We start from the raw sequence: 13,829 nt of genomic DNA, 5'->3' as shown, positions 1-13,829 counted from the left end.
TTAAGTATAAAATAAAAACCAGCACAAATTTCAAAACGATGACAGTTTAACTCCTACTGCAGGTCCTCTGAGACATTGTTGCCAATGAACATACTCACCCTTAATGAATTTAAATTGTTTTCATCTATGTGAAGCAGGAACTACCTTCAAAGTGAGGTGAGCAGTGCGTTCCAAACCTCAGACCAGGACTGAGTCTGATTCTTCAGGAATCAGTGGAGCTGGGAGGAATGTCCTAGTGTGGGCTTGAGAAGGGGAGTTGTGAAAACAAGAAATTTGAAATGGTGGCCCCAACATCCAGGCCAGAGGACAAACCTGTCAATCTATAGAAGAGGAAAACAGAGAAACCTGAAGGTTGTGCTTAAAATTTTGAAACTGTAGCAAGTTAATTTAACAAAGTGAGTTACAGGTGTGTAACCTATACCAGTTACCAAATGTGTATACAGCTGGTGTACCAGATTACATCACATTGTGTAGAAGAGGTAACTGGACTTTCCCTGGGTAGCAATGGGAACTCTTGGTGAAGGACCTCTGGGTCTGATGCAGGTGGCTTTTGCAAATCCCTCAGTCTGAGGTCTGTTCAAGGCCTTCCATCATTGGGCCCCAACCCACCGATAAAAACTTCTTACGCTTGTATAGCTTTTTGTGGTTTATATAGTATTTTCACATACTTTACTATATTTTATATTCACAATAACCCTTGTGGGGTTGGCAGGTAGATATTTTGCCATCTGCAACAACAAAAACTGAGAATGAGAGAAACTGAGTACTTTGAACAAATAGTCATGAAAAGGCAGGACCAGTACTGGAATTGTTGTGGACTGTTTCTTAGATCTTTCCACTCACCATGCTTCATCCTTCAGGTTCCTGATCCTGGAAGGCATCCTCTCCTTTCCTCCTTTGTGTCTTTGTTCACACATTTCTTTCTGCCAAGAAAGAACTTCTTGCCCCATTTCTACCTGTTCATATATTTTTCAAGGATCAGAGAATATTTCCCCCTAAATCTTTCTCTGACGTACTCCCAAGCCTATCAGCCAGAAGTAATCTCTCCATAGTTTCTCTCCGCATAGCATTTTTGTGTGGGCTTCTTAAGATACCTATCACTTTCTATGTAGCATCATAGGTAAATGTGTATATGTCTTGTCTCCTCTACCAGGCAATAGGCACTAAAGGCATGTACTTTCTCATCTTTGAATCATTATAGCACTTAGTAGAAAGCATTACTAACTTGGTAGAAAGTGGATAGTGTAGCAGGCATTATGACTGTTTGAATGAGTGATGTGAAAAAGGTGAAAGTCCTAAGGACATGGTCTTTGGAAAAGAAACTGTTTCGGGCTTCGCTGGTGGCGCAGTGGTTGAGAGTCCGCCTGCCGATGAGGGGGACATGGGTTCGTGCCCTGGTCCGGGAAGATCCCACATGCCGCAGAGCAACTAACTGGGCCCGTGAGCCATGGCCGCTGAGCCTGCGCGTCCGGAACCTGTGCTCCGCAACGGGACAGGTCACAACGGTGAGAGGCCCGCGTACCGCAAAAATAAATAAATAAATAAATAAATAAGAAAATAAATTTTTTAAAAAAAGAAACTGTTTCTACAACTTTTCTCTCTCCCCAGCATCCCTTCTTATTCCAGGGTTGCAAGCAGAAACACACTCTAGAATAAAGTTCAAAGATTCCCAAGCAGTGTACCTTCTGTTTAATTTTAATGGAAGAGTCCCCTAATTTCTTACACAAAGTCAACGAGGGAAGAGCATCAAACTTGAGTCAACATATATGGAAAACCAGTATTATGTTTGGGAGTCTTGGACCTTTAACTTAAATCATGTGTGATTAAGAACAAGGATCCTAGGGCCATGATGGGAAACGTCTTTGACTGAATATCCCAGGGCTCCTTTCCACTGCTTCCTTGTTTCACTTCCCTCAGAATGCAGAAGGAAGGCCGAGGGATGTCTATCTCATAGTTTGGAAAAGAGTCTTGTTGACAATAGATTCCTGGATCTGATATCTGGAAAAAGAAAATGTATATAGTGCAATGGGGCATGGAAATTGGGATTAGGTCCACAAGACACCAGGAAATTTATCTCAAACTCACAGCTTCGTTTTCTTGTCTATGATTTTTTTAATTTTTTAAACCATGCCACACAGCTTGTGGGATCTTAGTTCCCTGACCAGGCGCACAGCAGTGAAAGTGCTGAGTCCTAACCACTGGACAACCAGGGAATTCCCATCTTGTCTATGATTTTTAATGAGTGGTCCAGAAATTCATTCTGTGCTTTTTCCATTGATTACATATACTAAATATTTTAAAATGTTCAAACAAAAACAATATAGAACTCAACTCACAAACTCTTGGTCCTGCCTATTAATGGCTATTTGGTCAAAGTACTCAGTTTCTCTTATTCTCAGTTTTTGTTATTGTAGATGGCAATATACCTACCTGCCAATTTGACAGGGTTACTGTGAATATAGAATATAGTAAAGTATGTGAAAATGCTACATAAACCACAAAATGCCACACAGTCAAGTTACTTACTTTTAATCAAATAACCTGATTTAAAAATGGGCAAAGAACTTGAATAGACATTTCTCTAAATAAGATATACAAATGACCCCAAAGCATGTGAAAGATGCTCAACGTCACTAATCATTAAGGAAATGCAAATCAAAACCACAATGAGGTATCCTCTCACACCAGTCAGGATGGCTATTATTAAAAAAAAAAAAAGAAGAAAATATAAAGGGTTAGCAAGGATAGGGAGAAATTAAAACCCTTGTGTACTGTTGGTAGGAATGTAAAATGGTATAGCCCCTATGGAAAACAGTACAGAGGTTCCTCAAAAAAATTAAAAATAGAATTACTATATGATCTAGCAATTGCACTTCTGAGTATGTACTCAAAAGAATCGAAAGCAGGGTCTCAAAGAGATATTTACACACCCATGTTCACAACAGCATTATTCACAATAGCCAAGATGTAGGAGTGACCCAAGTGCTTATTGATGGATGAATGGATAAACAAAATGTGGTACACACATATAATGGAATATTAGTCAGCCTTAAATTTAAAAAAGGAGATTCTGACACATGCTACAACGTGGATGAACCTTGAGGACATTATGCTAAGTGAAATAAGTCAGTCACAAAAAGACAAATACTGTATGATTCCACTTATATGAGGTACCTAGAGTAGTCAAGTTCATAGAAAAGGAAAGTAGAATGCTGGCTGCCAGAGACTGGGGGGAGGGGAAACGGGAGTTGTTAGTTAATGGGCATAGAGTTTCAGTTTTGTAAGATAAAAAGTTCTGGAGACTGGTTGAACAACAGTGTGAATATACTTAGTGATACTGAACTGTACAGTTAAAAATTAATTTTAGGGCTTCCCTGCTGGCGCAGTGGTTGAGAGTCCACCTGCCAATGCAGGGGACACGGGTTCGTGCCCCGGTCCAGGAAGATCCCACATGCCGTGGAGCGGCTGGGCCCGTGAGCCATGGCCACTGAGCCTGTGCGTCCGGAGCCTGTGCTCTGCAACGGGAGAGGCCCCAACAGTGAGAGGCCGCGTACAACAACAACAACAACAAAAAAATTAATTTTAATTTTAAACTGCAACTAAAGTAAGTTTAATTTTTAAAAATTAAAAATCAAAACAAAAAATATAGAACTGTATGAAATCCAAGGAAATTTCAGGCTGTTGTTAATTTTCCTGATTGACTTCTCTGTCTGGGAAGATGGTAAAAGTTGGATGCTAATATTCTTATTAATTTTGTTAATTGAGTAAAAGGAGGTAATACTTGCTTTACAGATCCTGTATAGTTCTCTACTCAATAGCACTTAATTCATGACCAACACTAGGTATAGGATAGAAAAGGAAAGGTATGTTTATGTCCTGTGGGTGGGGGTGGGGTGGGAGGAAACGCTGTAAACTTTATGAGTTTCAGTAAAATGCAAGGTGAGCTGTGCAAAGAACATGGGTCAATAATATGGACTTTTAAAGGTGGACTTTTTTGAGATTAAATGTAGGCAAAGGCCATGTCTTCCTTCCTTGACACTCCATGATCAGCTCTCAGATTAGGCACAGAAGATATTCAGTGGTCAGGTACTAAATGAATTCAAAGTGCCTCGTACAGTGCCTGGTAAACGACAGTGCCTGATAAATGACGTTCTTCTGTAAGTGTTAGTTCTGTCCTTCCTCTTCCTCCCTCCCTGCAGCTCCCGTGCCCTTCTTCCCTCCTTCTGTGGAATATCACCATAAAGGCTGATACTTTGTGTCCAAGGAGAAAGATTTCTGTCCTAAGAACTCATATGCCTTATTTCTATATCCTACTCTCATCTTGTTTATAAGTGTTCAGAAAAGATGTTTAAATATTTTTTCCCCACGCTACTCAGGGGGATCCTAAATATGAGTTGTGATAATAATAAAGCCAATGTTTTAATCCGCTCAAACTGTTTAATTTTAAAAAGGCATTCTTGTAGTTTCCTTAAATGATAATCATGATAAAAATAATATATCCTTAATAATCAGGACATTTAAGAAGCTAGTAGTTCAATTCAAAACATCAACCTCTTTTTAAGTTTATATTTTACCATTCAGACTACCTGTGATTATGAGCTAACAAATACAGTAGGAAATCTTGCAGCCATTTAATTCTGACTCTAGACAAGATACTGCTAGTTTAAAATTTTAAGGACAAAAAAAATCACTTATTCTGGATGCTAAAAACTTTGTTATAATTTATGCCTAGCCTTATTTATCTTGAAGCATTATAGGAGAGGAATATGACTTCTTTTTATTCTATATAATTTTAGAACTAAAATGAGCATTGCAGATAACCCCCTTAATTTACAGTGAAGACAATGAGACTGGAGAGGTTGCAGGACTTCTCCAGGTTCACAGGGTAGCTAATGCCAGGGCCAGATGGGGATACAGACCTCCTGACTCCTAAATGAGGGTTCTTCAAACTAGATTACTTCACTGTGTTCAATGAAACAGTCCAGGGGAGAAGCAAACAAAACCAGATGACCGGGACTTCCCTGGTGGTCCAGTGGTTAAGACTCCATGCTCCCAATGCAGGGGGCCCAGGCTCCATCCCTGGTCGGAGAACTAGAGCCCGCATGCTGCAACTAAGAGCCCGCATGCAGCAACTACGACCCAGAGCAGCCAAATAAATAAATATTAAACAAAAGAAACCAACAGATGACCAGTAAATAGATGGAGAGTCGGGGTAAAAAGCAGAGGAAAGGGATGACCATGAATACTGGATCCTGCTTATTTACAAAGACCATTATTGGGAACTTAAGGTGATAGTTGTTCCAATCCTGGGTTTGCTGTAAGTACTTTAAATGCAGCATTTTTTAGTTGGTGGAAACAAACTTGGACGATTGCAGGCTCAGGCCAAGATCTCTGCCTGTCTTCTCTTGACTCCTGGTGACCTCCCTCTATTAACCATGACTGTAGAAACTTAGGTGGCATGATCTGTGTGCTACAATCAAAGGGGCACAGGGACTACAGTGACACCTCACACCGTTTTGGAACATGACTTGAGGCTTATGAAATTGACAGGATTTTCTTTCTTCTCTTTTCCTTATGGCCCTTCACCCAGTCTCCCCATTCCTGCCCATACCTAGAGAAAAAACAAAAAATTACGGGAGGAAGATAGAGCCAAGGGAAAAAAGATGAGAGAATGGGAGAGGAGACAGAGGGAAAGCAAGATGAAAATTAGAGAAAAGAAAAGAGGAAGGAGGAAAGAAAACCAATGGGATGAAGCCGTGTAAAATACTCTGATGCAGAATCACCTGGTGTATCTGTTAAATGTACATTTCTGGGCCACATTCCAGATCAGCCAAATTGGAATCTATGGGAGTAACATCATTTAAAAGTAAATGAAAAGCTCTTTGATAAAATAATTACTCTCCTTTTTGTTAATTTGATTTCAAATTTTATTTGGATTTCAAATTTGCAAAGCCATTTGTTTCTTTAAAGCTGGCAAAAAAAGTATTCCATTTATTTGCTTAAAATGCTTTTCTTTTTTATTCTACAGAACTGCTGATAATGTTACTTTACACAAAGAAGTTGGTGTATTTTCACACACATCAAAGCAGCTCAGAGACACAGCACCTTCCATCAAAAGGATGTGCTCTAATGAGAGTAACAGGATAATGTCAAAGCCATCCTCTTCTACCAGGGGCACTGGAGGTGTGGGTGCAGGAAAATCCACACTCCACGGAAGGCAGTGAGCTCCTTGTCTTTTCTTTGGGGGCCATTTGTTGCAGCGTTTTCTAAATTACAGGTCTTTTGTTCATCATTAGGCTTTTGCTTATTTGCACTTGGCTAAAGTCAGAATATCGCCTGCCATGTTAGCAGTCCACTGGAAGGTCCTATCACATGTTGTCTGCAGGATCAAATCTGTTTCCACTGTGTCCACGGTCAAATTTTTGTAGGGCAGTACCTGCTGTGCTAAACGACCTTGTGCAGGGTGTCTACACCTGAGTGCACATGTGGAGTTGGGTATTTTATGACACGTCCCCATCAAGGTGTTCCTGCAGGGATGGTGGTTGCAGTCCAGAAGCATGCAAGTTGCCTGGTATATTAGTCACGGCCACATTAGGAATACATATTTAAAGGACCTGCTGTGTCGTGATCATATTGTGTAATCATATTGAACGGTGCCTACTGGGTAAGTGATCATGTTGTGTATCCATATCTAGCTGGGCCTGCTGTGATAGTGATCACGTTGTGTATAATTGCACAGCTGCCCTGGGAATTTATTGCTATAGATCAAGCAACAGGGCAGAGGAGAAGTCAATAATTGTGCCTGCTCCCGGCTGTTAGCTGTACTATTGAGAGCAAGCACAACTTCTAGGGTGGGAAAGGAATCTTTGGTTTGCAGGTGGAAACGAAGTTGACATTCTCTATTCTACGTATTTTGGGGGCTATTCCCGCTCTTCTTACTATTTCATATAATGGCAAATTATTTCTAATTAGAATAAGGTGACTCTAAAAGTGATGAATTCTGTACAGACTGCAGGCTATATTAAAAGTAACAAAGTCAAGCTTGAATATTCTCCATCTTATTTGAATAAAATGCCTTCAGAGCTGCTCATAAATTTGTAAAAATAATGAAGAAGAAATATCTTGTCAGAGAACACAGTGCCGAGAAGGATGTTATTGTCCTTTGTGGCTGAAGTCTCATCTGAAGAATTTTCTCATTGCTCAGGAGTCAGGAAAGGTGGGTAAAATTAAGGTTACCTGTCTTATGTTCCAATATTTTCCTCTTAATTAAGTTATACCAATGGATCATAAAGAGGAGAGAAGGTAAGTAAGCGATGGGACTGGCTTAAAAGCACATAGTGGGCAGTATACATACCCCCAAATCAGTGTGATCCTTCAAAGTGGAGACTTGTACAAGTTTACTGCATTTATGGAACTCTTCTTTTGGAAAAAGGCCTTCAGAGATAATTTACAAATCACGCAAGCAAACCATTATCATTACCTCCTTCCTCTGTAACCAAAACAAAAACAAACTACTCTAATGGCTTGCTCACTTTTAGTCACCAGGTTTGACTCTGAGGAACGTCTGGCTCTTTACAAAGCCAAGGCAGGGCATACATTAGGGTGGATGTGTTCCAACAGATTTGTTGAAAATAATCAGACAAACTTTATTTTCAAACATCACTTGCAGATTCTTCTGGAAGTCCTCCCGGGATGTTAGAACCCCTGCTGATATCCTTTGTAATCTCACTCGTGAAGGTGGTAGCATTCATTTTCCAGGGGAACATAAACTCAGCCACAAGCCAGCTCATGATTATGATATGAGGTTTTTTATGGGTAAGTAGCCTATCTCTGTCTGATTTTGAACAGGAAATAACTGTGTTGCTGTTTAGACAGACACTTGAACTTCTAAAAATTAGCTTTAGAATTTCCTAAAATAAGAAGCAAATGGAAGCAGGGAAAAGAAGGAGGGAAGGAGGGTAAGAAAAAAGAAGGAAGGAAAGGCAGATCCTTCCCCTCCAATCTGGGTCTTAAGGCCACGTGATAAATAGTTATCGAAGAGAACTTTTGGAAAATGAAAAATAAACTGAACTTTTCAGAGGGTTTGATTAAGTATGTAGCTATAAATATGTCCATCCTTAATAAATATAAGATCTTCTCACTTTGAAGGATCTAATGTTATGTCTTTGGCATGGCCCTATGGCTGTGATGATTTGAATAATAGTTCTACATGCCTGGAACCCAAACAGGGCCAGGGAATGAGGTGTTTTGGGGGGGGTGGGAGGAATGTTCTGTTTAGTTTAGTTTTAAGTTAAAGAGTTTAAAGTAAAACATAAGCCAGAGTAGAAATGCAGGGTTTCATCTTATATATGCTACAGTTCTAACTGTATCTAATTTTAACCACCTCAAGCCATGGAAATAAAAAGGCAGAGGGCAGAGAAAAGAAATAGTAGTTTTTTTTTTTTTTTTTTTTAAAGAATTGGTGGACATTTTTTTAAATTAATTTATTTATTTTTGGCTGTGTTGGGTCTTCGTTTCTGTGCGAGGGCTTTCTCTAGTTGCGGCATGCGGGGGCCACTCTTCATCGCGATGTGCGGGCCTCTCGCTATCGCGGCCTCTCTTGTTGCGGAGCGCAGACTCCAGACGCGCAGGCTCAGTAGTTGTGGCTCACGGGCCTAGTTGCTCCGCGGCATGTGGGATCTTCCCAGACCAGGCCTCGAACCCGTGTCCCCTGCATTGGTAGGCAGATTCTCAACCACTGCGCCACCAGGGAAGCCCGGAAATAGTAGTTTTAATGTTGATTGGGCCTCTACTATTTGCCAGGCACTGTGTTAGCTAATTTGTACCACGTTGTCTCATTTAGCTCTCATGAGGAGCCTATGAGATAGGCACAGTAGATCCATTTCACAAGTAAACTCACAGAGGTAAGAGTTGTAGAATACATGGAGACAAGCTTGGTCTCTCTCCCAAGCCCAAGTGCTCCCTTATCTGACTTTAATTTTTTAGAAGGAGTTTTTAAATTCATCTATCTAGAATTACTATTATTATTATTTACTCAGTACAGGGGGGTTTATGAAGTGAGAAGTAAGAATTTTTCTCTACCACCACCCCTTTCCCTGCAATCTCATTTCCCTCACTAGGGGGAATATTTCGGTAGAATAGTCCAGGCTTGTCTCTGCCTAAAACAGGTTTCAGATGTTGTTTTCTTTGGTTAAGGACTCAGGCACGTTTTAAACAGCTGGAGCTATTGCATATATGGGTTGAAACAAACTATTCAGGCCATTTCATCCCCATGAAATAGAGAAGTAGTAGGAGAAAGGACCAAGAAAGTCAGTAGAGTCTTCAAGCAGCAAACTCTGGACCAAGCTATAGCTGCCCCCAAACTTAGTGGAGGGCATCCATGTGGTGGGGGAAATTGGCCTCCAAACTGATGTCCGTTTCCACAGTCCCTTTGTCCATGGAGTCCCGTTAAGTTATCCTAAAGTGCCAGGGTCATCTGTAGGCACGGGCCCGTGTACCAGCCCTAGAGGGGAATAACCACTGCTGCGAAGGACTGCGGGAGCGGGTAAGTGTGGAAGATGGGGAACTTGGTGCAAAAGCGTCTACACACAAAGCTAGAGAACAGAGCTGGCAAACAACAGCTATCGCCACCAGCTAGAGGGCAACCGTCGTGTGGATGCGGCGTGCAGGACCCCACCTCCCCATGCCATCTAACCTGAGAGCAATGCACGTCTTGTTTATGCAAAGGCAAAATTACTTCTAGGCTCAGCTAGTGGGTGCACCCTTAGCTCACTGCAAGAGCAGGAGGGACAGCTCTCTGTTCAGGCACTGGTCCTTGTTAATCTCCTTTCTTTCCAGAAAAGGACATTAACTCTGTCCTCCACAGCACAGGCTGCCTTTAATTGGGCACTTAGAAGAGCCACACTTCAGGCAGTTGCAATGGAGCCACAATTTTGAGCTCTCAGTTACAGAGTTTATCAGGACACAGCTGAGAGAAAAACACTGTTCAGGGAGAATTGCTTGGAGGCTGAAGAGTCCATTCACGGCTCCAGAATCTGCGTGGGGTGTGGCTCTTGGCCTCAGACATCCAGGTCCATTTCAACCCTTGCAGGATTGTTTATGCTGGATTGCATATGATGCTGTCAGCTTATATAGAAAGTTACTATAAGAAACAGCCAGAGGATGCTCCCTTTTGTGTCTATTATAAGGATACCGTTAAGGTGTCTTTCATACCACCTAGTTGCTCTGTTTACTCTTGGATATTCTGATTAGGACCAGGAATAATTGTAAATCTTCTGAGCAATCATTTTATCTAATGGACATTGTGATCTGTGAAGCCGACAAGGTTTCCTAGTTTCACACAGCTATGAAACGCCACATTACTAGGAAACTTACAGCCCAAATGTTATCCTAGCATTTTAGCTACTCTCAAAACCCACCTGAAATCCCTTCTGAAAAAAAGGTGAGGGGTGTAGGTGAGCCAGTAAATATCTAGGTAACTAGTGTATTTTATTTCAGTAGTTTCTGTTTCTTTCTCTGCCAAAGTCACCATTAGTAGCTGATGAAAGACAAGCAGACCTGTTTTCTAATTTGGAGACAAAGTTGTTTTCCTTTCTGCCTCCTAACAAGTCACTCTGGAGTTCAGAGGTCTCTCAATATGCTGATATCAGGCCCTTTTCTTAAGAAACAGGCCATTTTGTTCTTGGGAACACAAAGATAAAGTCAACAAGGTGTGTGGCTATTACTAAATCAATTACCAATTTTCTTTAATTCAGGATTCCAACTGCATATTCCATTCACAAATCTGTGTTTATAAACATTAGTCTTTTTTTTTTAAAAAAAAGATGTTGGGGGTAGGAGTTTATTAATTAATTTATTTATTTTTGCCGTGTTGGGTCTTCGTTTCTGTGCGAGGGCTTTCTCTAGTTGTGGCAAGCGGGGGCCACTCTTCATCGCGGTGCGCGGGCCTCTCACTATCGCGGCCTCTCTTGTTGCGGAGCACAGGCTCCAGACGCGCAGGCTCAGTAGCTGTGGCTCACGGGCCCAGTTGCTCCACGACATGTGGGATCCTCCCAGACCAGGGCTTGAACCCATGTCCCCTGCATTAGCAGGCAGATTCTCAACCACTGCGCCACCAGGGAAGCCCAACATTAGTCTTTTGGTGGTGGGAGAGAGAAAAAAATAGGTAAAGGAAGCCACATTTAGAATAGCAACCCAAGGTTCCTAACAATGGACTCCTCTCATCTAATACTTTGGACCCCAGAGAGCTCGATGCTCTGAGCCTGGTTTACTCGTCTGAGATGCGCCAGCACATCAGTGAAACTGAACTGCCCTCACAGGGAGAGAGAAACCACCTTCCAAGTTACCTTTCAGATGCTTGAGGAGAAAAGGATGCACTGGTGGAGGAGGCCAGGGAAGGCAACTGAGAAGAATGGATGTTACGGGAGACCTAAGCCAACAGGAGATGTGCAACTGCAGCCCCAAAGCCCCAGATTCTCCACTCCAACACTCTAATGAAAATAACATGAAAGGTCCAGCCAGTTCCATGAATGTAACATGGCTTCAGCTGAATGGCAGCTGTGCTGAATTTAAAGTGTGGAATTTCCCAAGGGCAAGGTAGGTGGATTGGGAAGGAGCCTATGTTACCTCCTGTGGACTTGCTCCAATAATTATTTCTCTGTTTCAAACTCAGCACTTTATTAAGATAAGTAGGATCATAATCATTACCTCCATGGAACCTAGTGCCTCTCAGAAACCCAGAGCCCTGAAGTTAAATCTACGTAGCTTTCTTGCTGCTTGGACACAGATACTGTCCTCGTCAGATTTATTAGCTCTGTCACAAGAGCTTTACTGATTTCTGGTATCTCTATCCAGAAGCTTGAGTGAGCAGCGTCAATCTATTCCATGTGTGGGGTATTGGGTGTGTTTTCCGGTCAGGATGGGGCAACAAATGAGACAGGCTGTCGGCGTGATTCAAAATTGAGTGTTGTGCCCCCTCTGGAGCTATGTGTTTCCAAATCTGTTTCCTCCAATTACATGTATCTCATTTTTCCTTGGTTAATAAAATACAAAGCTTATGGGCTGATAATTTTTGAGTCTGTCTGGACCCTTTGTGGAACTTGGGAAGTAAATCGTCAACTTATACACAAGGTGGCACCCTGTGATTCCAGCCAGGTCTGAGCGGAGCGTTGCTGCTAAGAGACAGAAGCACAGCCGCCAATTTTTATTTAGCATCTGGTTTTCCCACTGTGGGGAATATAAAGGTGGAAGTAGATGTTTGGCATATCACCTCTGAGCATAGCCTCTGTCCCCATGTCTCAAAGATTCAGAGTTGCCTCAGTAAAAGGGCACTGGAAGCAGGGGGCTGATTCCAGTAGATGGTAATGAATGCAGACCCCACATTCAGATTACATATGGAAAACAAGGAAGCTTTATTGGTACTGGGCTCATTCCTGGGAACATAAGGGGGAGGGGTGGGGATGCAGTTCACATACCAACCCAATTAACTTTCAATTGGGTTCGCCGAAATAAGGAGCCAATTAGAAAGAACGTGACATTTACAAAACTCTGGAGTAGTTGAATAGCAACTGTGTTTACTAGTTTTAAGGTTCCTTTCAAAAGGTAATTTGTTCATTATTTCGAAGCTGCCTGCCCTGATCCTAGTAGTAGTGGGGGGGGGGGGGAGTGGAAACTGGAATATAATTTCAGTTCTTACAGTTACTTGACCTTTCTAATTTAGAGTACATTTAGAAGTAGTTTTATTTTGATATAGCTTTAAAACTATTTCTAATTCTTGGGTGTTTATATATTACACTTGCTTGGCCAAATTCATGTCCTTTGGAATTGGTCCAGAGAATATTTGAAGTGGACTGATTCTAGAATGACTATATTCAGTGCATTGTATGTGGAAACTAAAATAGATTAGGCTGTACAACCATTTGAAACAGGTTTTGATAAAGACATTTTATAACAGGCTGTACTTCAAAAGTTGAAGAATATTTTCTGTTTTTAGCACTAACAAGTGTATGGGTATTCAACAAATAGATTAGAAATAAACTTTATGAAAAATAATATTTGTATACAAATAAAAGCTACTTTCCAAATGTGAAACAGAGGCATTCTAGTTTGGGCACTGAATTTGAAGCCAAGAAAACACAGGCTGTGTCTCACTTGAAAAGTGTATTATGTTATTTGCCTCAAACTGTTTTATTCCCAGCTCTATAATCATTGCCTACAGGGCAAGAGGAAAATGGAGATTTGGGGAAAATAATCTGCTACATGGTCAAAGAAAAAGAACAAACCAACAACTACTACAGCAAAAACCCATTCCTGTAATAGAATTTCAGGTTTCACAAAAGTTTCTTTGAATGGCTTTAATTGGTTCTAAAATTCCTAGGCCCAAAAAGAGGAAGCTGAAGAAGAGCCAGTTAGGCCATAAGAGCAGATATTGGCAGCAATGGCTAGGTCAGGTGACAGGCTAAGAAGATATGTGAATTCCAAGTGGGAGTGGAATGGGGTCAGTATCACTGAATTTTTTCAGGGGATATCAGTCAACAACTATATAGTAGGTGCCGGCTATGCGTGAGGCATAGAACTGGGGATACAGTGATTAACAGAGCAGATGTTGGTCCTACCCTCCTTGAGGCTATTGCATCCTTAGGCTCTGGGTTATGCACTCTATTAGCCATTGGTTGGAAGGTCTCAGTAATTTGGATCAGTAAGTGTAGAATGCTGAATGGTCAATAAACTGAAGAGCTTGGATAACAGGGTGGCATTGCTGAGAAAACAAGAGTTTCGGAGTTAGGCTAGACCTGGATTTGAACCTACTTCTTCAAGTTTATTATTGTTGA

This window comes from Phocoena sinus, chromosome 7, assembly GCF_008692025.1.
Source record: "Phocoena sinus isolate mPhoSin1 chromosome 7, mPhoSin1.pri, whole genome shotgun sequence".
In the NCBI taxonomy this organism is placed as follows: Eukaryota; Metazoa; Chordata; class Mammalia; order Artiodactyla; family Phocoenidae; genus Phocoena; species Phocoena sinus.
The sequence above is the reverse complement of the archived record's forward strand: the minus strand, read 5'-3'. Positions refer to the sequence as shown.